The sequence below is a fragment of the Centropristis striata genome, chromosome 4, assembly GCF_030273125.1.
Source record: "Centropristis striata isolate RG_2023a ecotype Rhode Island chromosome 4, C.striata_1.0, whole genome shotgun sequence".
In the NCBI taxonomy this organism is placed as follows: Eukaryota; Metazoa; Chordata; class Actinopteri; order Perciformes; family Serranidae; genus Centropristis; species Centropristis striata.
In genome coordinates, this window is record NC_081520.1 from 24,142,098 (window position 1) to 24,168,745 (window position 26,648).

Sequence of the window (26,648 nt, forward strand, 5' to 3'; positions counted from 1 at the left end):
TTTATTCATAACATGGATCAAAATGTAAAATGTAATTAAATGTATGTAAAGCTAAATCACATGCTTTTCTCTCTATATATATGTATATTCCCTAGATAAATGCAGAGTTCCACAGAGTAACCACAATGCCCCTTGAGGCAAGGTTCATGGAGAAACTTGACGAGAAGTGCATGGAACTGATTCAGGTGGTCCGAAAGAGGGGTGGAGCAACTCGGGAGAAGAAAAAGCTCCTGCCAGTTGTAGAAACGGTATGTACAGATGTTTAGTAACTCATAGTTAAAAGCATTGTTTAACCTTTAGGAAAAAGGTGAGTCTTCCCTTATTATATCTACTTATGTGTGTCCCAGCTTCTGAAATATTGATTGGAGTAAAGAAAGATGCTTTCTGGAGGGTCATTTTAATAAGAAGGCATTACAATAAAGAGACTAGGATAAGAAGTTATTATTATTTCCATTATTTGAAGGGGATAACAATAATACTACAATTAAAGTTTTACCTGTTAACTAAAAGCTTGCGAAAAAAGTATTTTTCGTTATGTTTAGTTAGCTTTTAAAGAATATACTGTTGCAGGAAATCTGAGTTCATGTGGAAATGAATTCCATAAAGGTCCATAATGACTAAAGGTAATATGAGTTGACTTAGAATGAATTCTGAGTATAGTGAGGAGACCTTTACTTGATGATCTCAGCGGCCTGTCTTGTATGTATTCAGTAAGCATATCAACAATGTAGGAGGGAGCTAAGCCGTTCATAGCTTTAAAAACAATAAGTACAATTTTGAAATCAATTCTTTGTTTTCAAGGAAAAATATGAAACAGGATTTGATCAGAAATATTTTACAGGCCTTGCTTTTGGGACCCATTCATGATTTATACAAGGTTGGAACAAAATCTGCGATGGTCCTGCTGGAACCTTATATGATTTGATATGGAATGAACCTGATATATGATTTGATTGGCAGTAGCCCTCAATCAACCAAAACTAATTGAATGGATGGACTGAACAAGTATTATTAATAATTGTCACTGTCTTCATGCAGGATACTGATATCGAGACAAGGCGGGAAATCGCTCTCAAATGTCTCATCATCAACATGAGAGAATCAGTGGATGATCTGATCCAAGAATTCCTGGTAAGGCAAGATTATTATACATGTGTTGTAATGCTAGATAATGCTGTCCACTTGATATGAATGTTTATAAATGCAGTGTACAACAATTGGGGTGCATTCTATTCAAACTCATCAAAACATTAGTTTGGAAAAACTCTAAAAATGATCCATACACATCTACTGCATAATGTGATGGTTCCAGGGTTCCCACAGGTCATGGAATTTCTGGAATATCATTGAAGTTTAAAAAGTATATTCCATGTGGAAAGCCAGGGAATTTGATCACCTTTTGGGCCAAGTCATGGAATATCAGGGAATTTATCTGTAGCATGTTTACATTGTAATTGCCATGTAACAAAATGTGATATTTTCTCTAAATATATATATCTAAAATATATATAATATTTCTCTAGATATTTTTCTTTATCGGGTTATTTCATGCGCTTCCAATATTGCTTCAGTGGTTGTTTTGGTTATTTGATTTTTGTGCTTTAAGGCACATTTGATACCTCAGGCCCTTGATGATTTACAACCTTTTTTAGCTTATTTTGGCTTGTCGTGTCAAGGGTAAGAATAGTTATCTAATAGGGATGTAACGATTACTCGCAGGACGATTAAAAATCGGCTAGAATATGGCACGAGTAAAATCGGTGAGGAAAATAGATGAAACAGCTGATATGCAAATTAGTTTTGACCGTTTAGACTTCCCTTCCTTGAGAAAGGATACTGAGCGGTGCGTGGGTTTGCGGCTTGCATGTAAAGGCAGCAGCGTTCACATAGAAAGCGTCTCTGTCAGCTGTATCTCTACACTTTGCTGTTGATAATGACCATCGCAATAAAAGCCTTGTTTTAAGAAATATCAGTTTTTAATACATTTTTCATTAACCCTTGTGTTGTCCTCCCAGATCAAAATTCCTCCTGCCGTGCTCTCTCCTTCCTTCATCCCTTTCTCTTTTCTAACACTCTACTGCGTTCTTTTTTTTCCTTCCTTCCTCCTTTCCTTCTTTCCCTCCTTCCTCCCTCCTTACCTTCTCTCCTACTTTTTTCTTCATCTCTTCCTTCCTTTTCTCCCTTCCTCCTTTCCTTCCTTCCTTATTTCCTCCCTTCTCCCCTTCCTCGACCCGAAGATGGCAAGGTGCCTCGTCAATATGCCGACAGCCCAATGCGCGCATTGCACAGAGAGAGAGAGAGAGAGACAAACAAAGAGAGCGAGCACATGCATATTCGTGTATGAGAGAGGGAGAGCGAGGAGCTGTCATCTCTCTCGCTCTCTCCCTCTCTCTCACACACGCGTATGCATGCGCCGTCTCTCTCTCTCTTTCCCTCTCTCTGTGCAATGCGCGCATTGGGCTGTCGGCACATTGGGCTGTCGGAATATTGACCAGGCCTCAGCCAACACAAGGATGTTAAAAAACAAAGTTTGCTTTGTCATTATGGGGTGTTGTTTGGATTGATGATAAAAAATAAATGAATTTAATCCATATTATATGGGGGGGAAATGAAGGGGTCTGAATACTTTACGAATGCACTATATGTTCTTTACTGTTCTGTTCTCTTCCAGGTGTCTGAGAAGGAAGAGGCTGAACACATGCTTCAGGGGGCAATCTTCGTCATCAGAGATGCACAAGCTGCACCCAAAGACATTGGCATTATACTTGAGGGACAAGAGGTTGTGAACGAGTTGCTGTCTGTCGCAAATGCTGTCGCCATTTTCCTGGGGCTCCTTTATGTTCTCAATATGGAATATCCTAAGACATTGAAACAGACATTTGAATATATCCAGAAAGTCCTCATGGAGCTGGACCCGAAAGGCATGACTACCAAGGTCAAGAAGCTCTATGACCAGCTATACAATAGAGCTTAGCTGCATCGTAACAGCAAGTGAAGTAGCATTATTCAGTAGATTTAATGTTTGCTTTTGCAGCTGACTAGCTGGCATACATATGTGGTCTGACTGATTTGCTGACTGACTGACTTGAGACTTGACTGACTGACTTAAGACATGGCTGACTTACTGACTGAGCTCAATGTGGACTGCATTTGAGGAGGATTTACATTTCAGCCATCCATCCCACTGTTAATCTCTTGAGATTGTTCACTGTTAAATCAGGAGGCTTTTACATTTCAACCAGGTTTGGCATCCCACTGTTGATGTCTTGGAATTGTACACTATTCAGTTAAATAAGGAGGCTTTTACATTTCAGCCAGGTTTGGCATTTGAACATTAATCTTGGAACACTGTTAATTTAAATCAGGGCTCTGATTTCTTGGTTTCATTCCGTGCTTTTTTTTTTTAAGTGTCAAATTAGAACCATGCTGTAAAATGTAATATTTTATAATTTTTATAAATTAGTTATTAATTGATATAACTGTGTCATGAGAATTATTGATATAATTTTTATTAAACACATTTCTATTTAGTTTTATTTCTTAAATTATATTTGTTTGATGAAATGTATATATTTTTGATTGGATAAACCAAATAATTTCTATTTAGTTGTATTTCTTAAATGATAAATATTTGTTTGAAATATATATATTTTTGATTGGATAAAACAAATAATTTATATTTAGCTGTATTTCTTAAATAATAACTATTTGTTTGATAAAATATATATATATTTTTGTTTAGATAAAAAATAAGATTTAAATTAATTGACTTCCTTTTAACAAGAAAATATGATTTTGGCCAAGTCATCCTAGATAGCACCCTCTCCTTCACTGGCCATATCAATAACATCACCCGGTCTGCATACTTTCATCTTCGCAACATCAATCGTCTTCGCCCATCTCTCTCCCATAATAGCACCTCCATACTGGTCAACGCCCTTGTCACATCCCGACTCGATTACTGTAATGCTCTTCTTCATGGTCTGCCACAAAAATCCCTCCATAAACTGCAATTAGTCCAAAACTCGGCCGCACGCATCATTTCCAGAAGTTCATCCACGCAACACATCACTCCCGTCCTCAAACACCTTCATTGGCTCCCGATCCACCTCTGTATTAACTTCAAGATCCTGCTCCTCACATTCAAAGCCCTCCACAACCTTGCACCATCATACCTCACTGAGCTCCTCCAAACCTATACACCCTGCCGTACACTCAGGACCTCCTCTGCTTCACTCCTCTCCACCCCTTCCGCCCATTTAGCCACAATGGGACTATGATCTTTTAGCTGCTCTGCCCCCCGACTCTGGAACAAACTCCCTCAGTACATCCGCTCTCAAACAACACTGTCAACTTTCAAGTCACATCTCAAAACACACCTGTTTAGACTAGCCTATCCCTAATATATTCATCATTTTTAAATTACAATTTTTCTCTGTACTGTTTCAGTGTTGTTTATTATTACTGTCATTGTTGTCTTTATTGTTCTAATTTGTAATTGTTTCATTGTTGTTTATTATTACTGCGATTGCTGTTTTATTATTATTGTTTTGTTTTTAATTGTTTATTGTAAGGTGACCTTGAGAGTCCTGAAAGGCGCCTATAAATAAAATGCATTATTATTATTATTATTATTATTATAAGTCTTAAAATATTGTTTCCATGGACATAGAAAATACAGTTTGAGACAAGTTTTTTTTTTTTTCATTGGCTCAACTTATACAATATAGATGTGAACTCTTACCCTAAATTTTTTTAATTGGATGAACTAAAAACTTTTTTCAGTGCACAGTTTGTGCTGCCTCCACTATGTTTGGCACGTCTGAACTTTTAATGAAGCTTAACAGTTATGGACTTTAACTTAATGACTTAATTGATTGAAGTTCATTGACTGGCACAGCAACATGCTAGGCTAGCTGTTGTTACCAGTTTAACATTCTAGTGCCTCGTTGTCATAATTTCATGTTGGTCAGTTCTGTTAGTGTTTGAAGCTGATTTGCGGTTGTCTGCGCTAGCATGATCAGCTGTTGATAGATTTGGAGTTGATAAACAGAAGAGCAGTTGGACGTGAAAATTATGATTTTAGTGTGACTGTTAAATTTGCTACTAGGACATTTCTGTCTCTGCAGGCTAATTTGCTCACCCAAAGGGATCTTTTTAGATATGTAAACATTTGTTTCTTGAGAATTAGTAGAACACCATTTTAAAGTGAGCATGGAGTTTCCACTGTACTTTTACAGTACTGCGTGTTCTTTAATTTTTTCCCTGCAGGCCTATTATCTTGCTTTGTTGTGCTGCATGTTATTGCATTTATATTAAAAAGTGAAAGTTATTCATTCTGACTTCCTGTGTTTTGACACTCTAGGATGAGGGCCATCTTATGTAGCCTAAATGTAGTGTAGTGTGGAGTGATATAATTCAGATATCTACATGGCTAGGAGAGCACTAAGATACTTGGTGAGTTATCAGTTGTGGTGGGCTGGTCGGGACAAAAATGCCAGGGCTGATTTTCTGTCCCAGTCCAGCCCTGGCTAACAGGTTTCAAATGTCAACTTCAGAGGTCTGTATAATGTTTGTATATAATATATATATATATATATATATATATATATATATATATATAGAGAGAGAGAGAGAGAGAGAGAGAGAGAGAGAGAGAGAGAGAGAGAGAGAGAGAGAGAGAGAGAGAGAGAGAGAGAGAGACCAACAGCCGGCTCTAGGTCTTCTAGCCGCCAGCTGCTATCTCTCCAATGTCTCTACCCGGGCTTGGCCTTCGTCTGCCTCGAGATTAGACCGTCCTTACTCCGTTTGCTCTCTCCATTCATCCGTAGACTAGTCATTAGCAGCTAGCAGCTAGCTGCTGCATCTCTGGTCCTCCGCTAATACTCTGCTCTTCAACTCAGGAATATTACCTGCCACTTTACTCCAAACTGCCTCGCTGAAATTAAATCCCTCGGACTCCTGCGCCATCCTCGATATGTGCACAGAGCAGCCCGACTCAACTTTGTTTATTCCAACCATGCTATGCCCACAATACTGTCTGACCGGTGCTGCGCTGCACAGCTACGACGTCATCACAACAAATCACACGTGCACTTGCAACTTTTTTTTTTTTTCTCCTCCGTGCTTTGCCACCTGAGAGCGCTTCTCTGCATTCTTTGATAACACTGCAACCTTCATGTTACAAAATGCACGTTCACTCAACAATAAAGCACTGCTCATCCTGGATTTTATATTGTTTTGATATATTTTTTAAAGTTTATATTTTGAGAAATAAATATGTTATGCAAAAGTACCGAAAATTGGTACCGTTGAGTACCAGTACCGATTCCCAGGTACCGGGTATCGGTACCGTATCGATTCAAATGTGAAAGGTACCCATCCCTATAGACAGGCCTACTTCAGACTGTATTCACACATAGAGACACATGTAGTACATGTTGTACTGAAGAGTCACACAGCAACACTGGATACAGTGACAGAAAAAATATGGTCTTTTAAACATATTTCATTTTGATACATTTTCTCATTACATGGTCCACTGAGTTGAGCCTCTGCCAAGTCCCATCTACAACACAGCCCACTCTCACCGTTTAATGTCCCATCATGTCAATCAGCAGTGGAGGAGGATCACTGGTTTGGATCCATCACTTAAACATGTCTTCCTGCTGCTCCAGAACAGAAACTTTCACACTGGAAGTAAAAACAGTTGCAGCTTCATGATGACAGAGGTACTGGAGGAAGAGACATGACTGGCTCATCATTAAAGTGTGGAACCATTATCCAGTTCAAAGGTTGTATTTCTGAGCTGCACTGAGACCTGTCCCCCACACAACCAGAGAGGAGACTCATATCGTCCTCTCTTCCTCCCTCAGAGACTCTTTGTGTCTTTGAGACAATTTTAATTTAAAGCTATCACCATTTTAATTAGTGTGTGTGTGTGTGTGTGTGTGTGCGCGTGTGCGTGTGCGTGTATGAGGGGTATTTTATGCCAGCACACTATACTTAAACGCCTAGAATGCGTCGCCTGTGCCACCATAAAGTCTGGTTAATAGGCGTGCTTACAGACACGCGTATTGCGAGTACACCAGATAACATGGGTGACGGGTGAAAAGTGCCACGAGCGAACGTAGTGGACGCCTGTGTGTGTGTGTGTAACGCGTGTACGCCTATAACAGTTCAGCTGTTACACAGAGTCTCAGCTTCATACGGGGTTGTGAAAGCAGAACTTATAGATGAACTCCAAGCCCCAACAGAGCTGTCAGGATATTTCTATCATTTTCAGGCCCGTTTTTATTTTCTTGATGATATTTAATGATAGCAAGGGTGAAAGGGATAATTAAAATAATTTCAGCTACTTAAAAATAGTAATACTAAAGTGCGACGCTCACAGCCAGTTCCCAGTTCGCTCTTGGACATACAGTTCATTACGCATCAGCTGTAATGTACAAATTGAATATTAAGTAGCCATGCGGACCTGTCCAATGAATAAGGATGCTTTTTTGAGTAATTTTATGCGCTTGGACATACAGTTCATTAAGCATCAGCCGAGCATTGTCCGGTTCTGAGCTTTGTGCTCTGTGCGCGTTCTCATCAAAGGAGCTGCAATCGCGAGCAAGCTTCCCCCATATTCCAGGGATTTATTATGATGCAGCTACTGCGTTGCCATGGTGATGAGATAAACAACATGAAAGTAGCTTACTTCAGAAGCGATCAGCAGCACCGGTGACCGGGCGGAGCCCGGTCAACTTCTGCCCGGCGCTCTGTATAACATGTGGCCTTCCCAAACATCAGGCTCACCCGCCGGCATTAGTTATGATTATGATTAATAATCAATAATAATAATTATGTTAATAAATGTGAACCGTGCATGGTTCAAAGAACAGTAGCCTATACTAGTGCATGATGATACTTTTTTATGCTTGATAATAAGTATTTATTAATACAGGACTTTTTTTTGTCACGCAGTGTTGACATACTAATATTAATACCATCAGTATTTCCCAGTATCTCAAACCGAGAAGGTAGTAGTAGCAGATTAACTGCGATAGCGCCATCATTGCCACTGAGAGAGGATTTACAGACATTTCCTTTTTCTTTATCTTACGAGGATCTCGTAATTATGAGATCAGGATCTCGTAATTACAAGAAAAGGTGTCTATTTTTTTTTAATCCAGTGAATGCAATGCGCTTCCGTACACAAGCTCTCCCAACAGAGCTCTATAAAGGCTGTACACAATACAACAGTAAAGACAAAACATGCGTATCGGCTCTATTGCACGGCACAATAAATCATTTTATTGCACAAAGTGCCGACTACAGATGAACCCAAACAGTAGATAAGGTGTTAAGGAACAGCATAACATCAGACAGAATCCTCACATTAACGGCGATTGGTGTTTCAGTACCACGGACAGCTCATGCGTAACAGAACATGCGCAGATCATATCCTACAGCAACCAGTTAGTGTGGAAACCAGTAAGGACACAACACCGGCCTTTAATCTTTCTGTTGTCTCACGCCAGTGTTTACTTGTACTGTTTAAGGTTGAGCCGCCAGCCGTTGTGAGAAATAAAGCACGACGCGGTGCGAGCCGCAAATATAACGACCACCCGTCAACGAAGAGTTCCAGGGTGGTCACAAGGGCCGAGTTACAAATGCAATTATACATTTATATCCTTTCTTACATACTTGTTTACATTTTTTGTAACAAAATATGTTTTTATCAAACTATGATGGCGAATTTTGAGTTTAACAGCCGCTTCGCTTCACAATTAAAGCAATCCATGTTTTACCAAGAGAGACCTATTACACAGTTATACCTACCTAAATGCAATTTAAGTACACGCCTCGGCTGATGCTTAATGAACTGTATGTCCAAGCGCATAAAATTACTCAAAAAGCATCCTTATTCATTGGACAGGTCCGCATGGCTACTTAATATTCAATTTGTACATTACAGCTGATGCGTAATGAACTGTATGTCCAAGAGCGAACTGGGAACTGGCTGTGAGCGTCGCACTTTAGTATTACTATTTTTAATAGTACTTTCACCCTTGCTATCATTAAATATCATCAAGAAAATAAAAACGGGCCTGAAAATGATAGAAATATCCTGACAGCTCTGTGGGGGCTTGGAGTTCATCTATAAGTTCTGCTTTCACAACCCCGTATGAAGCTGAGACTCTGTGTAACAGCTGAACTGTTATAGGCGTACACGCGTTACACACACACACAGGCGTCCACTACGTTCGCTCGTGGCACTTTTCACCCGTCACCCATGTTATCTGGTGTACTCGCAATACGCGTGTTTGTACGCCTATGTAGAATTGTACTTAACAGTCACGCGGGTCTTCATGTCACGTATTTGAGGCGTAGTTCACCCGTCACGCAGCCGTCACGTAGGCGTATGCGCAACAACGCGTGTACAGCGTCTGCGTGACGCCTACGTGAAGCCTGTCTGTCCATTGAAAGTGAATGGAATTTACACGCGCACGTTAGACGTTTGATGTCATCGCATAGGCGCTGTACACGCGTTTTAGTATAGTGTGCTGGCATAAAATGCCCCTCATAGTGCGTGTTCGTGTGTGCGGCTGTGTGTGTGTGTGTGTGTGTGTGTGTGTGTGTGTGTGTGTGGCTGTTAAGTGGACTGCTGCTTTCTTCACACATACCTTGTTCCACCCAAACACTTACAGACTCTCTGCTGATTGTTGTTATTCACAACATCTGATTGATTTTTTTGCTGTACAGAAACTGCTGATGGCCACTTCTTTTTTACATGATGCTCTCCTTTTCTTTTCTTTTCTTTTCTGTCTGTGCCTAATAAACAACTTTCACCCAAGTGAAACGTGTGTAAAATGTATTCAGTCCGTGATTAGATTTTGATCCAAATGTCAAAAAAGTTTAAGCACAAACGATTGAAACAAGTAAAAACATCCAAAAACTTCGACTCCTGGAGCTTCTCCTGACACTGAGCATGATGTCATACAACCTGTGGAGAGTGGACCTCAGCTGGGACACACAGAGTGAAAATACAGTCCCAGCACATAAAACAAGACACACACCTTTGTTCCTTCATGTCAGGGAGCAAAACTATCTGATCATCATGTTGAGAGAATCTGCTTCTGAATGTAACTTGACAAAGATGAAATGTGGCATTTCGGACTCACAGGTCCTACAGAATGTGAATCCAGCTGAAATAACTGAGGCTGATGAATCTTCAGTTCGCTGTAAAGTGACAGAGAGAAAATCAGAATCCTTGTTGCTGAAACATGTTGAAGCCCCGAGGCTCCTGGGGACTGTAACTGGATCCTGAACAACACAGAGTTTACTTTCTGTCACTGTTTGTTTCATCTCATCTCCACCTCTCTCTACAACAATCCCTCTCCACCTCCATCACTCTGTCAGAGAGCTGACAGCTCTGATCAGCTCATGCTGGATTTCACTGGAGGCTCGTGGCTTTATTGGGGCTCGGGACTAGACCAGAGTGCACTGGCTCAGGTCAGAGTCACAGATTAACCACATCCATCTTTCAGGTGAAGAGCGTCCTAAAGAGACAATGTCCAGGACTGCTAACAAATGGACAATGACAGAGAGACACCAGTTGTCTCTGTCTGTCTCTCTCCATGGTGGACTGTGTCTTTGTGAGAACGATACTGGAACTGTCCCATCAAATAAATTGTCTTCTTGTCTTTCAGTTCCACCTGTATTTTGTTTCTTTCTGCTCTTTGTATTTTCATGAAATCACAAACAGAAGAGATCTGGTTTCATCTGTGGATCCTGTGTTTTACAGCTTGAACTGGATGGTGATGGTGTGTCCTTCCAACATTAACACATTACTGTGAAAATACAGCAACACACTGCTGGGTTAAACTGTTTCTACTCTCTATTGTTTACTAAACAAAAAGCTGTAATTACAGTTTCCAAAATGATTGTTTTGGTTAATCAGAAACTAGAAAAAGGCCAAACATGAAGAAGGACTGAGCCATGTGCACTAAGTGGATTTTAGGAAACAGGCAGCACAGTTTGGAACAATCTGCCTGTTGGACCTCTCCCCATGTTAGACTGGAAGAAAGCACAGAAGAAGAAGAAGATGAATCTCGCCATGACATACAGTCCCTATTCAATAAAGAGACATGGAGAGAAATATTCCCTTTACCCTCTATTTAAGATAAGACACCTCCTCTGTTTGATACAACACAAGCTCTTTACTTCTCTGTTCATCTGTCCATCAAACAAGTCCATATTTCAACTAATACACAACTCCTTTATGATGCTATAATCCACTGTACAACTGTGTGTGTGTGTGTGTGTGTGTGTGTGTGTGTGTGTGTGTGTGTGTGTGTGTGTGTGTGTGTGTTACAGTGCATAAACAGTGAGCAGCACTCTCAGCCTCTGTGACAGGAGAGAGGACAGACACAATAACAGAAACACAGGCAGCTGATGCTTTGATTTACATTTGACTTGTTTCTTTCTTCAGTGTGTTTTATTAAAACCTCAACATGAAGCTGTCAGCTTGAGTTTTACAGTCAGAAGTTGTGATCTGCACAGAATATTTGGAAACTGATAAAAGAGTCTCACTGAGTCGTCTGAGCCTCGCCGATCATTTCAAACTGGACTGATGTTTCTGGAAATCTAAACAGTCATTTGAATTTCTGTTTATTTCAACTTAAATCTTAATTTTACTTCAGGGAGTCGATGATTAAATAACTGCTGGTTAACGGTTGAATTTTCATGCCAAATAAACTGTTAACAATCCAGTGTTGAAAGAAATCAATACCTCATCACAGCCTAATGTAAACAATATCAACGATCCTCTTCAGAGAGAAAATAATCGTTCTTCATGAAAAACAAAGGACAGATTGTGACTCACAGCTTGGATTATGTGACCCAACAACACTGAGTGACTGTCATAGTTTAGTGAGAAACAGATTAGGAGTGTAACATCAATGTTCAATCTATATTTAATGAGCTCACTACAGTCTTTAATATATAACTGCTTAAATGTGAAGACATGAGGACATCAATGCAACATTTCACATTCCTAATAAATGTCCCAACACTGATCCTCACATGAGGGGAAGTGAGACTCTAAAGGAGCCTTTTGGCTTCAAATGTTCTGTTTGAAGAGCCACTTAATGCTTTAATCATTCATTACACATTTTATAGCAACATATTAAAGCCTCATTATTGCTTTACTGCAGGATTAAAGATGCAGATAAATAAATGTGATGACTTCTAATGAATCAGCTGGTAACTGTAATGTACACTGAAATAATCAATCAGCACTTTCTGCTTCGTGTTCTCTACAAGCACACTGCAGCATTCCTCCATCACACACAGGTCACAGAGACGTGGACAGGAAGTGGTCCAGGTGAGATCAGAGGGGGGTCAGATCACTGAGACAGAGCAGCCTCCAACTCCCATCAGCCCCGGCATATCTTACTGCTGCTAGAGTCTCTTTGTTAATGACACTTTGCTGTATTTATGTCCATAAAAGGCTCATTAGTAAACACTGAAGCTGTGAATCCACTGAGTGACTGAAGAACAGTGACAGAACAAGGCCGAGCAGACTGTGTGGGATGTGACTCCACCAGTGTTTTCACTGCAGAGACACTCAGTCAGTGGATAAAACAGTTACAATGACCCTCATTAAAATATATAACAAGTCTGAAAGAGATCTAATTACATTACTTCATGTAGATATCATTTAAAAAACGACTTCTGAGTTATTTAATGGACATTTTGTCAGATGAATCGTGCCTAATTAAAAAGTATATTAGTTTTAAATGAGCACCAAGGGAACCTTTAACAAGTCACTTCTCTGTATTATGTGAAGACTTTCTCTCTGCAGTCTGCTGCTGATAACCATCAAATATAATAAAGTGCTGCTCACTGTGTCACTAACTCTGAGGAATGTGATTTTTGTTTGGATCAGACTCCTCTCACCCAGTGTCAGCTGGGACTGCTAAAAGAGATAAGAGCTTAAGGATGATAAATAATGAATTGATGAATTACAGACTTTCATCTCAAAAAGTGCCAATAGTCATCCGTAATGTCATCTCTCTCTTCACAAGAGAGAGATGACATTACATTGCTGTCCTGCACAAGTTAATCACTGGATTAACAAAACTGATTTTAGATTCTAAAACCAGCTCCCATATGGTCTAGTGGTCAGGATTCCTGGTTTTCACCCAGTCGGCCTGGGTTCAACTCCCGGCATGTGAATATAGACATTACCATCATTAGCAAGACTTCCTCTCTGTTCATCACCATCAAAATATAATAAAGTGCTGTTCACTGATTGTGCACTGTGTAATCAACACACTGAAGGAATGAGGAGGTTCATGATCTCTAATTCTCCTGAACTCATCAGAGGAAAAACATTGAATAACTTTAGTTCTGTCGCTAATAAAAAGACATCTGTGATATCTGTGATATTTAGAGTTCTGCTCATTTAGTTTCCAGCTTCATTTTTCAGATGCTGAATCACAGAATGACTGCTGAGTCAGCAGGACCCGAAGGAGGGATTCAGAGACCAGACGACACAAAGACAGAGCTGACCGGATCATTCAAACACAGCAGGTGAGTTCAATGATGATTTCCTTTGAACCTAATCAAAATGTGTCTGTCTCTCCTATCTGTCCTCTGTACATGAGCTCAGCTGACTGTATCTGGGAGGTGAGGAGCTGCTGGTTTCTTTCTAAGCCAGTGTCCATCCTGGGGGTCCAAGATGACCTGTATGTTTCTGTCTCACTGCTCTCATTAACCCCATTTCCAGCTGCAGCTTGCAGCTGTTTTCACATTGTTAACTTTATACTAAACAGTGTGAGCAGCCTCAGGTAAGGTCATCTGTGGTGGGAATACTGGAGTCATTCAGGGCAAGTGGAGAATAAAAACACCTTTATGTAAATGACCATAAAAGTGTCAACAATACAAACTCTGTTTGGGTAAACTGAAAGATATTCTGCTAAAGGGACAATGCATAAAATGAAGACATTATGTTTCTGTGAAGTCATCTCAGTCATGTGACAACAAAGAAAGGCCTCAGTTCTACATCATATCCTCAACTTCACAATCAGACAGACTTCCATCTAGTAAAGGGAAGGATAGGTATATACTCTCAATCTCAATAAGACTGCAGGAGCCGTGCTGACCTGTTTCCAGCTCCCATATGGTCTAGCGGTCAGGATTCCTGGTTTTCACCCAGGCGGCCCGGGTTCAACTCCCGGTATGGGAAACTTTGCATTATAAGCTTGAGTTATGTCTGTCATGATTTCTGTATTTGGACAAAGACTCTAACACTAACTTTAATAAAGAAAGGAGAGATGGTAACGTAACACTCAGTAATGTTAGTTGAGTGTGAAGTGATTCACTGAGTTTAAAGAAAGACTCACAAACACACAGCTGCCAGAGAGCAGCCGAGCCTCTCCATCATAGTGATTAATACACCACTTAAGCAGAAAAACACTTTGACTCTCACATGTTAACTCCCACTGAGCAAGTTATTCAATGTTACATCATTTAAAATAAATCTGTGGTGTTTTGTCAGATGAGAGTTAGAGAGAAGTGGATCATGTCACCGACTGTAGCTGTGGTGAGAGAACACGTGATTTAAAGATTAAAATGTTTCTCATTTAAAGCCTCTCTGACAACAACACCAGTGATGATAAATCAGCAAACAAACCTGTTAGAGAAAGACATGTTAAAACAGTTTGCTGCTGTGGTGATAATGACACTGTGAATCACAGTGATTGTGACTAATTCACAGCAAAAACTGCCAAATGAAAAGCTGCTGCCAGATCTAAAATCACCGTGTAAATCAAGTTCATAAATAATCAGGTGTGAAAATGAGTCCACCCTCTTGTTTTATTAGAAGGTTAATTGTGTCGCTGGCAAATATCTTCAGCTTTTTCAGTCATATTTTGTTCTGCTCACATCTAATATTAAATGTATTATTATTTAACTGAATATTTAATTTGTTCTTGATTCATTTTAATTTCACTTATCTGTTGCTTTTCCTCTGTGGAGCTTCAACACACGAGATGTTAAGATTTTGGAAGGGTTTCCTTCTCAGAGCTCATTTGTATTTTAGGATCAAATGTGAAGAAAACAGTTTTATTCTGAACAACATAAAGGTTAGATTGAATCTTACAGTTATTTTTGGATGATATATTCTGGAGAATGTCTGAGAATATTGGTTGTTGTTGTTTGAATGTGTCTGTTAAAACCTTTTGAGAGGGAGCATGCAGTCAGTTGATCATTGCTCCCAGTCAGCACCATGGACAGAGACAGAGCAGCAGCTCACTGTTGAGTATTATTCTGTCCTCCTCTCATTTATTTATTCTTAAAAAAACTGACTTGTCTTATGAACTCATTTAATGGCAAGTTGTTGTTTTCTCTGTTAGATTCAGTTTGGCTCAGCAGCCTGTTCATCACGATGACAACTGTTATTATCAATAGATTCAAACTAAGAACTGGCTTCAGCTAACGGCTCAACAAAACTGTATTTCCCAGACAGGAGTTGAACCCGGGCCACCTGGTGAAAAACCAGGAATCCTGACCGTCAGAACATATAGGACATAAAGCAGTGATACATGTCTTCCACATGTCATGTGGAGGTCAGCAATCACATTTTAACAGTATGAACAGAGTAATGATGATTTCAAACCCTAAACCAGCTCCCATATGGTCTAGCGGTCAGGATTCCTGGTTTTCACCCAGGCGGCCCGGGTTCAACTCCCGGTATGGGAACATAAACATTTGCATCATAAACTTGAGATATGTCTGTCATGCACTCATTATTTCTATATTTGGACAAAGCCCAACGCTGAATTCAGGTAAGTGTCATATAACACTTCAGTTAGACATGAATAAACAATATCCTCTCTTTCTAAACTAAATCGAAGCCTCCACCTGAAATTATATTCTGTGTTTAAAAGATTGTTGCAATGAACAATGCAATGGTAAAGTTACAGTTTCTATGATTTATGTGAGGAATAAATATAAAGTGACATTTTATGATTCATGAACAGTTCATACTCCTCTTATTTCTGAGGGAACAGTTCTTCCACTCCCTTGGACAGAAGTTCACTAACATGTCCACACCCTGCAGCTTCACACATCCCACATGAACACAGAAAACCTTTGAGACAGAGAGACGAGCACACATCACAGATAAGAGACCTGCAGTGTTTTATTGTTTCATCTAGTAAAGAAACAGAATCCACTCTGCTGTTCCTCTGAACATCAACATGCACTTTGTTTCCTTTCTGCTGCTTTGAGCTCGAGGCAGCACATGTGTACATATCTGCGTGAGCACATCAGAGAGACAAGTCAGGAAGTGATCCACCTCCACATCTCACTGTCTCACACAGGCAGCAGGGAAAATCAATCTGAGTTCATGGTGACCTTTGGCCTTCCTGTACCAAGGTTTATGAGAACTCCAGGCCTCTAAAATGATATATGGAACAATTTAACAACCAGGCAGCAACCAGTCAGACAATAACAAGCAGCTCACAGCTGTCCTCTGAAATAAACTCTCACCATCACTACTGTACATATGTTTGGTTTCTCTCTGTGTGTTGGACTATGACAGACATCACAGTTACAAGAAAGTCTTTAATTAGAGAGCCAATATTACCAGGTCCATTCATACTATAAATGTGTTCAGGAGGAGAGATAATCAGTCACACTGCATTCAGTGAGACTCTTCAGCTGAACGGAACAACAGCAGAAGAAGAAGAGCAGCAGGTTCATCACTTTAAAGTCACCAGCTGAGCTTTAACAGACTATAAACTCTCAGCTTTTCAAATTGAATTAAATCAACAAGAGCAGGTTAACCTGAGTATGGTACACAGATAAACAATTTTATGTAAAATGGATTTGGTCAAGTAATTAAATAATAGTATCATCAGGCAAATCTCAGCCATGTATAACATATTTTTCTGCATCATATTTATTATATGGGTTAACTCAAGACTCTTCAGTTAAAAACTTAGTAACTACTAAGCTTTATTCACTGCTGAAGTTCACACTGCTGAATCTAAAAGAACATGAACACCACAGCAGGCTCACAAGAGCTGAGGAGGAAAGTTACTGGTGACAGAAATCTGACAAACAGAAGCATAAGTGACACGTTTAGGTAAAAGGAGAATATTCAGCATGCAGCAGCACAAACAAGCTGCAGCTAACAATAAAACTTAGCAAAACAAGAGTAAAGACAGTGGCCATGTTATTCAGAGGCCAATTATTTTGGCTCAGAGCCGGTCCTGAATAACAAGAGAAAAGAGCAGAGAGAGGCAGCCAGGAGGAGGCTGCTCTATAGACAACACTCTGAAACTCATGACACATGACCTTTGCATTTGCTTTACCCTGGAGGATCATTAAAGTTTCATCTTATCTGTTTGACCACTGTGAGAAGGCCAAGCATGGGGTCAATAAGATGTCTAGTAAAGCTCAACAGTTCTATCAGAGTCCTGTAGCAGCTGATGGGAGAGAGAGAATGAGAAGAGAAAAAGGAGAGAGACTTGGTCTTCACTGAGCTCCCTCTCATTCTCAGACTGCAGGTTAAATCTCTGAGCTGCAGAATGAAGGGGACGTCCTTTTCGCTTTCTGGTGGAGCTTCAGATCCAAACTGTTCACTGTCATGGTCAGACATGGATCAGAGCTCCAACACAGAGACGAGGAGGAGGAGGAGGAGGAGTTCTGAGAGAGAAAGGAGGAAATGTGTCTGTCAGGCTGAGACTGATGTGGCACAGAAACACTGGATTTACATCTGAAGAGAAAGAGTTACACACAGCATCTCTCAACACACTGACAACACACTGATGTTCAATGAAATCTGTTTAAAGTTAATCTTATTCTGGCTTCATCTCTGTAATGAAGAGAATGACATCATCAGGTGAAGAGTGATGGACAAACACACAGCAGACTTCCAGAGTCCAACATTTCAACCATCAACATGAAACATGCAGACACCTGATGTGTGTCAGTGTTTCTGAAGTCACCCTGATGACCAGAACAGCAGAGAAACAGGAAACTGTCTGTCCCCACAGAGTCTGCAGGGTAAAGATACTGGATCTCACTGGAGCGCGCGCATGTGAGTGTGTGTGTGTGTGTGTGTGTGTGTGTGCGTGTGTGTCTTTTGATAAGGCTGCTTTTAAAGCCACAGAGTACGACATCCCTGGGCTCCCCAACATGAAAGGCTCCTGGTTCTCTGAGGCAGAAACACACACAGGTACCTGAGTCTCAAAATAACTTCTGACACTGGATTCAACACACTGGATTCAACACACACACACAAACACACACACACACACAAACACACACACACACACGCCACAGGCTGCAACACACTGTTTAAAAAAATGAGTTTCTATGTGATCATTTCAAATTATTTCACAAGTTATTGCAGAGAGAGATAGTTGTGTGTTGTTGTGTTTTATAAAATGCTCTTTAGAGTCCATCAACATTCGTGTAAGTCTGATAGGTAAGTAGATTGGCAGCATAACTAACAGAACAACAAACAAACAAACATTATTCAGTGAAATAATGAAATGCTGACAACCAATGAAAAGATTTCATATGTTCTACGTTGTCTTTGTTTTTCTCTTTCTATTGTTTGATCAGGACAGATGTGATGTATCAAAGATCTGTATTAGAGTTAACAGCTGTTTCTGCATCATTATACACCATGTGTTATACTGTTTACATGATCCTCCAACACGTTCCTGTCAAACTATCTAATAACACACAACACATTTATTACTGCAGAAAGCCTGTTCACTAACTGAAACACACACACACTTCTCCCCTGGGCTGTCAGATCATGGCAGGACTCCTGTGGAGCCAGATGAATTTTCAGGAAAGAAACTGTGAAGAATATCACACACACACACACACACTACAGCAGGATGCTGAGCTGCTTCAGCAGCACTGAGTCAGTTTAGGAGCTGTCAGGATAAAGATTTGGCTTTTCAGCAGAACAAGCTGAGTGTGTGTGTGTGTGTGTGTGTGTGTGTTACTTCCTCAGGAGGATCACTGAGCTCAAACACACAGTTAGCTTCTGCCTCATTTGACTGACAGCTGCTGTGTGTGGAGACAAATCAGCTCACAGCAAAGGACACTGAGACACAAGAAGTCAGTGAAGTCCACCATGATGAGTTCTACTGACACGTCAGCCAGTGATTGTGATGATTTGACAGGTTATATCCTCTTACTGACACTTTCAGTTTATTCCTCATTAAAGTGGACCTCATTAGTCTCAGCAGCTCTTTCAGCACGCGTCATACTGAAGATTCACTCAACATGATTGTGTCTTTGTTTTATGGAAACAGTCTCATTACAGAGTGGATGGTAACAACAGTGTTGACCATTGTCAGATATGAGAACAACAACAAAACACCTTGTTTACTGATCACTGATGTCACTATGCAGTGTGGCAATAAGCTGTAAAATCCTCTTTACAAACAGTTTGTTTGACAAAGAGCTCAGAGAGATCATCAGCCTGCAGGTCTACACAGCACATCCTGTCACTACTGCACACTGAATCCATTTATACAGGGACATAAACATGTAGATACAGCACTCAATTATAAACCTTGGAAACTATTTTTTTAAATGAGTCAAACATTTGTTGAGTCATTGTGTAACTGAAGCAGAACAACATCAACACAATGTTGCTTTGATTGAAGGTTTCCCCTGAAGGAGCTGATTCCATGAGACACAGCATCATTTCCAGCTTCTCTCTCTGACAAACACACTGACTTGATCATCTGTGCGCCACCATGCACAACAGAGGAGAGACACCAAGCTTCACTCAGAATAATCTCCACTGAAAACAAATGACTTCCTTCAGTAAAGAAGAACGATACAGGATAGTTCTCTGTGTGCCTCCCTCTCAGGGATTGGGCCTTTCACATTTTCTCTGAGGTTTGATTATCATGAAATAATTCATGTTACATTTTATCTCCGCCTCTTCATTTATCCTGCATACTGGCTGATGCAGCTGTTAATCTTCCCTGTTAGATCACAGATCTCCCAGCAGGAAGTTATCATGCAGCATACTGAGCCCTGATCACAGTCACAGCAGCAGATCTGCCTGCTGACAGCAACCAGAGCTGGAGTTACTAATGATCACCATTTACACTGAGACAGATTCAACCTGAAATAATGTGAGAAATTTACCAAGACTGTAGCACCTTCAGGCACATTCTGCACCAAGAGAAATACATTTTATTTATCTGACAGGCTTGTTGATCTGGAACAGTCTTAAAAACAAAATAACCAGTCTTCATTATAACTATAAAACACATCATAAAAGTCCTTTCTGTCTCTCACAGCTGTCCTCTCCTTTACTGGCTCTCATCACGTGGCTCACAGTCCAGCTCATATCTGAGGAGCTGCTGATTATAAAGGACCATCAGACGTGAAGAGATGGAACCAAGCGGAGCAGCATTTCACTCTGCAGTAGACACACAAGAGGCTGATGGCCAGCCCTCTCTCTGTCTGCAGAGGCTGCCCTGACTCACAGCTTCACATGGAAATGTTACATAGATGACATGATTGCTGCTGGGCATCAATACTTTAACATTTATTATGTAATGGATGACAATGTCTCAATGTCCCATTTAAATGATTCAAATGATCCAGTGTCTGTGCTTTCCACCTGATAACACTACGTACCAAACTGCTGTCTTTATTACACACATCATGCAGACTGTATTTATGGAGAGAAAGTGCAAGGCTTGCAGATCAGGAACAACTGGCAGCTGGAGACCTTCAATGAATCTGCAGGAGCAAAAAACTAAGAAGAAATGAATGCACAATGTTCAATAACCAAAACGCTGAGCAAACACTTTCTATGAAGCTTTTCGACTCAACATCTTTTATTGGTTTCTGTCACTGTGAGACAACCAAAGTTAATTTAGGCCCATTAACCGCAAGTGACAAACTGAATGCATTTAAATAGTAAAAACTCTTGTAAATATATTGATAATGCCAGTTCCAGTGATACACATTTGCAGAAACAGCTTGATGTCCTGATTCAGAGTTATCTGCTTCCGTGTTGCTGTCTAAGTCTCTCAGTAAGACAGAAGAAACCAACAGAGAGAAAAAACAACAACAAGGAAAAAAGCGTGCCAAAGAAGCAGAAGCCAATTTTATTATTTCCTATTTTATATTCCAGCCTTCCTCTCTGTTAAATATTCATAAGACTGCTGAAAATACAATAAAACAGCTTCTAATTTAGCTCCTACCTCTGAACTGCTCGACTACTATCTGTCAGTGGCAGTTTCTAAGTGTTCCAGAGTCAGAGTTTTACAAACTGCGGGTAAACGTCAGAGCTCAGTCAGCGGTGATGTCAGAGAGAAGATCAGTGTTTGTCTAACAGCTGTCTGCTCTGTACGTCAGACTTCCACACAGGACATTTTAAACCTCCATCACTGCTTGTGTCAGTCTTTACCTTTGGGACAGATGATGTCTCTTTGCTCCCTCACTGTCCCCATCCTGTCCTCTCCTGCTGGGACAGGCTGCTCCTTGTCCTCTGCCATGTCTAGAGGCTGTTAATGCCACTTGGTTGGTTCAGTGGAAATCTTTGTGTCAGCCAGCTGAGTAACCTCTGGCAGTGAGGCCGTGTGTGTATCTGACACTGGCTTGTGTTGTGTTCCTCTCTCTCCTGGCCTCCTGCCTGCTGTGTCTCTCTTAACCTCTCTGTGGGTCACATCCACTCCTGGAGCCTCTCCTCACACTGTCAGCATGTCACATGACATTAACACAATACAAGCTGTGGAGAGTGAACCTGGAGTCAGTGTGTCTACAGACCTGTCACTGTGTCTGACTCACTGCAGTGACACAGCTGCTGACAGACTGAGAGGAAAACATTCACTCCTACAGCACAAACACACAGATACACATATAGTAGAAACACCTTCATCCCTCTGTTAAACTTGCAGACGTCCTCCAGCCACAATCCTTCTCTCCACCTGTTACTGTAGAGAGCCAGCAGCTCTGATCACATGATGCTGCTCCACTCATGTAGATTAACTGCTACAGTGACTCAAACATGTGGAAGCTGATGGTATCTGTGGGTCCATCAAACAGCAAAGATAAGTGAGCGTGGCCAGCCCTCTGACATTATCTCTGTGAGGAGGCTCCAGCTGACAGGCGTCCTAACAGAGATAATGTCCCCAACTGGAGACAAATGTGTGTTTTGGAGTCATACAGACATCACAATGCTGCCAGAAGACTTGATGAGACTGGAGCCAGAGACACAGAGCAGAAGAGGACATGACTTTAGGACAGAAGTTAAACATCACAGACACAGTGACAGTGAAGTGACTTTGGTATAACTGCTGCTGAACCAGTTCAGTGTTTAAAACTGCTGAGTGGAACATTTAAAGCTTCTCATCAGCTTCCTGATCAGCTGTTGTTAAAATCAATAGGCAGTTTAGAACATATTGATTAATGCATGAAGCTGGGGATAAGCATAAATGTAGATGAGCAGAGTGTAGCAGTCTTTAGCCCTTTAGCTGTTTACTACTGAGCCTCTAAAGGTGTTACACACCTCATGTTCACATTTAATAATCTCACTTGTTTACTCACAGCAACACTCAGTCCTGACTGATGGTGAGGGGAGATTCCTCTGTCCAACAAGGAGGACATGTCTTTATAATGAACCATAGTTTGTTATTTAATGATACTATGTGGTGGGAGGAAGTGTCAGGATACGAGCCAAAACAAAACATCTGAGAACAAAAACTGTAAGTGAAAACATTCTGCAGCAAAAGAGATAAAAACAATAAAAATACCGTTCAGCACCACGGACAGCTCCTCACATCAGACACAGAGAAGCAACAAGGCCACAAAGGTGTGAAGCAGGAACTAGAGACTGATTGGATCTCTGACAAATAATAAATTGATTAACATACAATTTAATAAATTCTCAATTATTTGGGTAATTGTTTCAGCTGTACTCATATGTGATACGTTTTGGATACTGAAACAGTGAGGAATTAAGGAGGAGATAGAAAACTCATCCTGGACAAATTGAAACAACAAGGACCACACACACACACACACACACACAGATCAAATGCCATTTCCATTCAACTAAACTTCAGCTCATGTGTGATGTGTTTCTTTGGTGAATTACCAATAACTTCCACATCTTATCAGACTTTGTTTAAGGAGCCTGCGGTCAGAACAGGAAATAAATAAATTAATGTTTACTTTAATCAAACATCTGGTCGATAAGACACCAGAAAGCAGCCAGAAAACAATAAACAAATAAAATAATTACACATCAGTGCAAAATGTTACATTGCAAGAAGTAACAGTGAGGTATCACATGATAAAACAAGAGACAGCAGCGGAACTGCAAACAAACAGCTCACCAAGACACACAGCCACGTTAACTCTGAGATAGGCCTGGGCGATATGATCGCAATCAGTGATCGCGTTAAAACTTGAGGTTGATTACGTTGATCAGCTGTGAGCATATTTACTCGATCAAACATGTCGGAAATGTGCATGACAACAACCAATCAGAGTCGACCTTTTCCCTCTCCACCACTGTTTGTAAGTTGCTGGAAAAGTAAACAGTAAACAGGGCAGCGAAATAGATGTCAGCCATGACTTTGAGCAATGAACCAGGGAGGAACAGGTGAACGTTGGGAAAGAATCTGTTTAGTCATTTGAAGAAGAACCACCTAAGTGATTATGTGGAAAGCAATTTCAGTACAGATGCTTTAAAAGTGGCAGTTTAAAAACAATATAAAAAATCGTGATAATAATCGAGATCAGACGATATGATAAAATATATCATGACATTTTTTTTTGCCATATGGCCCAGCCCTACTCTGACAGTGTCTCATGTTCTCTACTTGTCTCTGTGTGTCCTCACAGTCTGAAGACATGCAGCTTATGTAGGTGCAGCAGGGTTCATGTGGGAGGACGTTCTTTCAAAGTTCATTCATATTTGTGCGCAAGTCAAACTCTCATTTTGCTAAAAGCACCATTGTGCTGGAAAACCTGACAAAGAAAGAATAAAACTCTATAGAGATATTTAAAGTTGCACAGATAATAACAGCACAAGGTCAATGTGGAGCGAACACTTTCACACATACACACACACACACACACACACACACACAGAGACACACAGAATATCTCATTCCCTCTCTACTAAACTGTGCTACTCTGTGTGATGAGTCTCTTTGCTGAATTACCATATAAATAACTGCCACTGCTTATCAAGGTTCATTTTAAAAGCCTGTGGTAAGAAAAGGAGAGAGAAGGTGAGAGCTGCTGTTATAGAAGGCATTAAAATATATTTCTCTCCATCTCATCAGACAGCCTCTCTTTCTTTTCTGTATTTGTTCCTCATTTGTGTAGCATGATCCCACATGAGCAGACTAGAGCTGCAGATGTTTGTCAGAAGGAGATGTTGGCCTACAGTGGTGGTCCTGCTGCTGTCTCTCTGCACTGCTCTGTGAGACGGAGCTGCTCCACTCACACTCATTCTTCTCTCTTTACAGGTTTACAGCTACAGAACAGCTGCCAGAGTGTTTTATTGCTTCTTATCAGCCTCCCCCTGCAGCAGGAGTCACAGCACATCTCTCTGATCTGATGACAGAAGCTCAACACGTTTATGGAATGACTGAAACATCTTAATCTCACATGTAGATGGATCGCCTAGTAGGGGAATGGAGCAATATCTGTAAGGAAAGCCTCCATGTTGAGTGCAGCTTTCTGAGCCAGTGGAGTGGATCATTGGGACGAGCAGCTTGGAGCTCCCAGCCAGCTGACACATCTTCCTCCAGCACTGAGTCAAGGTGATTTATGTGGAAAGAGATTTCATATTCTCCTTAATCTTCTTCACTCTCTGAGTATATTTGAAGTGTTTTGCACAGCATTTTGATCTGTGAAACGTGCTTTATGAAACAGATTGATTTGGTTGGCTTGCATTTGAAAACAGAGTGTGGATAAAAAGGGGTTGAGCAGAGGAGAGAGGATGAAGAGAGGAGGAGGAGTTCATCATCTCATGGCAGCAGATGATGTGATGCACCTGACGCACATTAAGCTTCTGTTCACTAATATAGCATTTTTGAATATTGGTAGATCAGCAAACGACTCAACATTTCCATCCCAGATCTCTCAACATTTACTGTCAGTCATCAGATCAGATTAGTCCAAAAAACGTTCAGTAAAAGCCACATGCTCACTGAGCCATGGAGGCTCAATGGACGGAGCTGAGACAGCATTGATTTATAGTCACAAGTTCAGCATCATGCCAGTGTGAGGAGGAAGACTGTTCTATTAGCAAACTGACAGGAAAGCTGTTATTTTCATTAAAATGAGATGAGGTAATTTCTTCTCAGTATAACGTTCGGGATAAAAAGTCAACAAAAACCTAAGAGAATGTCAGTAAAAAGTATGTTGTAGAATGAAGAAAATGTCATAGACACACTCCTACACACTCAAGTGAATACACACCGCTCAATATGGAGCATGTAATGTATATAAGAGTCCACTTGAAGGTAAATGTAAAGCAGAGAAAAATGTAAATGAGTTCACCGAGTGGATTACTCTATTCCCTCTGCACTCTGCTCACAAAGTGACTAAGTCACTATAAAATACTTGCAAATTGGAATACAAAAGCTTCAACATTCACATAGAATAATTAAGACACTAAACCCTCTTCTCCAATTAAGCATTTCCCAGAGTGGATGTTCAGAGATCTTAATAATAGTGTAAAGCTCTTCCCTGATGGCAATACACAACATATTTCTGTGTGTGGGCTCCTGTCTTCCTCCACAATAAATCCTTTGTGATCAATTTAAAGCCACATAATGATGACAGATGAAGGTTTTACATCACATCACATTTGGAGTTTGCTCAAATGGGAATCATCAAAAACTCACTTTAGCAGCATTATTTAATAACAGACAAGTCTAAATGTTATGGCTTCATTCATGCTGGTAAAAGCAGTTCATTTGTCTGAAACAACATGTTTAAACCTTATTCACTACATTACATTTTGGTCTGATAATCGGTTTCTTATTTTGATTTCCAAGACAGAGCTCCTACTGTGATGATGTTTTGTTTGACTGCAAGAAAAAGAATAATAATAACTGCAGCAGACTGTTGGCTGATTGTTTCATTTCACGACGGGGTATCTATACACATTGGGTTTTTTTTCTTTCTGTCCCATTATACATAGATCTTTCCTGCAGTTGAATCACTGTTGTTCTGCCTTTAACAGACTACATAGCTTGTTTTACTTACTAATGAAGATGGACAATGGTTGATATGGTTGATTTCTTAAACATGTATGTATAAAGAATAATTGTCTGTGTTAGCGACCACACATGAAAGGATGAGGAGGTCATTAAAGGCAGATTAACAACAATTAATATTGAATGACATGATGATTTTTTTTTCTTAGTTATTGCCAAAATTATTAACAAAGATTTTCTACATTAAGGCTGAATGAGACATCATAACTCCCAGCAAACTTTGATTATCGCTGCATTCAGCAGCATTTATCTGCAAAGTTCACAACAAACACAGACTATATGGACAGCAAGAAAACCTTCCTGTGGGAACAGCAAGAAACAATTTAGTTTTATAAGAAAAGCAAAAAAAAA

General features: G+C 40.3%; 1 long non-coding RNA gene and 2 other non-coding genes across 3 annotated transcripts; all 3 read left to right on the forward strand.

The window, feature by feature from the left end:
• The first annotated feature begins 227 nt into the window (after positions 1-227).
• Positions 228-2,708, forward strand: LOC131970229 (uncharacterized). Its single transcript, XR_009394165.1, has 3 exons — positions 228-248; positions 1,039-1,131; positions 2,672-2,708. It is a non-coding gene; the product is annotated as an uncharacterized LOC131970229 (long non-coding RNA).
• Positions 2,709-14,167: 11,459 nt separating this feature from the next.
• Positions 14,168-14,239, forward strand: trnae-uuc (transfer RNA glutamic acid (anticodon UUC)). Its single transcript has one exon. It is a non-coding gene; the product is annotated as a tRNA-Glu (tRNA).
• Positions 14,240-15,681: 1,442 nt separating this feature from the next.
• On the forward strand, positions 15,682-15,753 carry trnae-uuc (transfer RNA glutamic acid (anticodon UUC)). Its single transcript has one exon. It is a non-coding gene; the product is annotated as a tRNA-Glu (tRNA).
• The last annotated feature ends 10,895 nt before the right edge of the window (positions 15,754-26,648 follow it).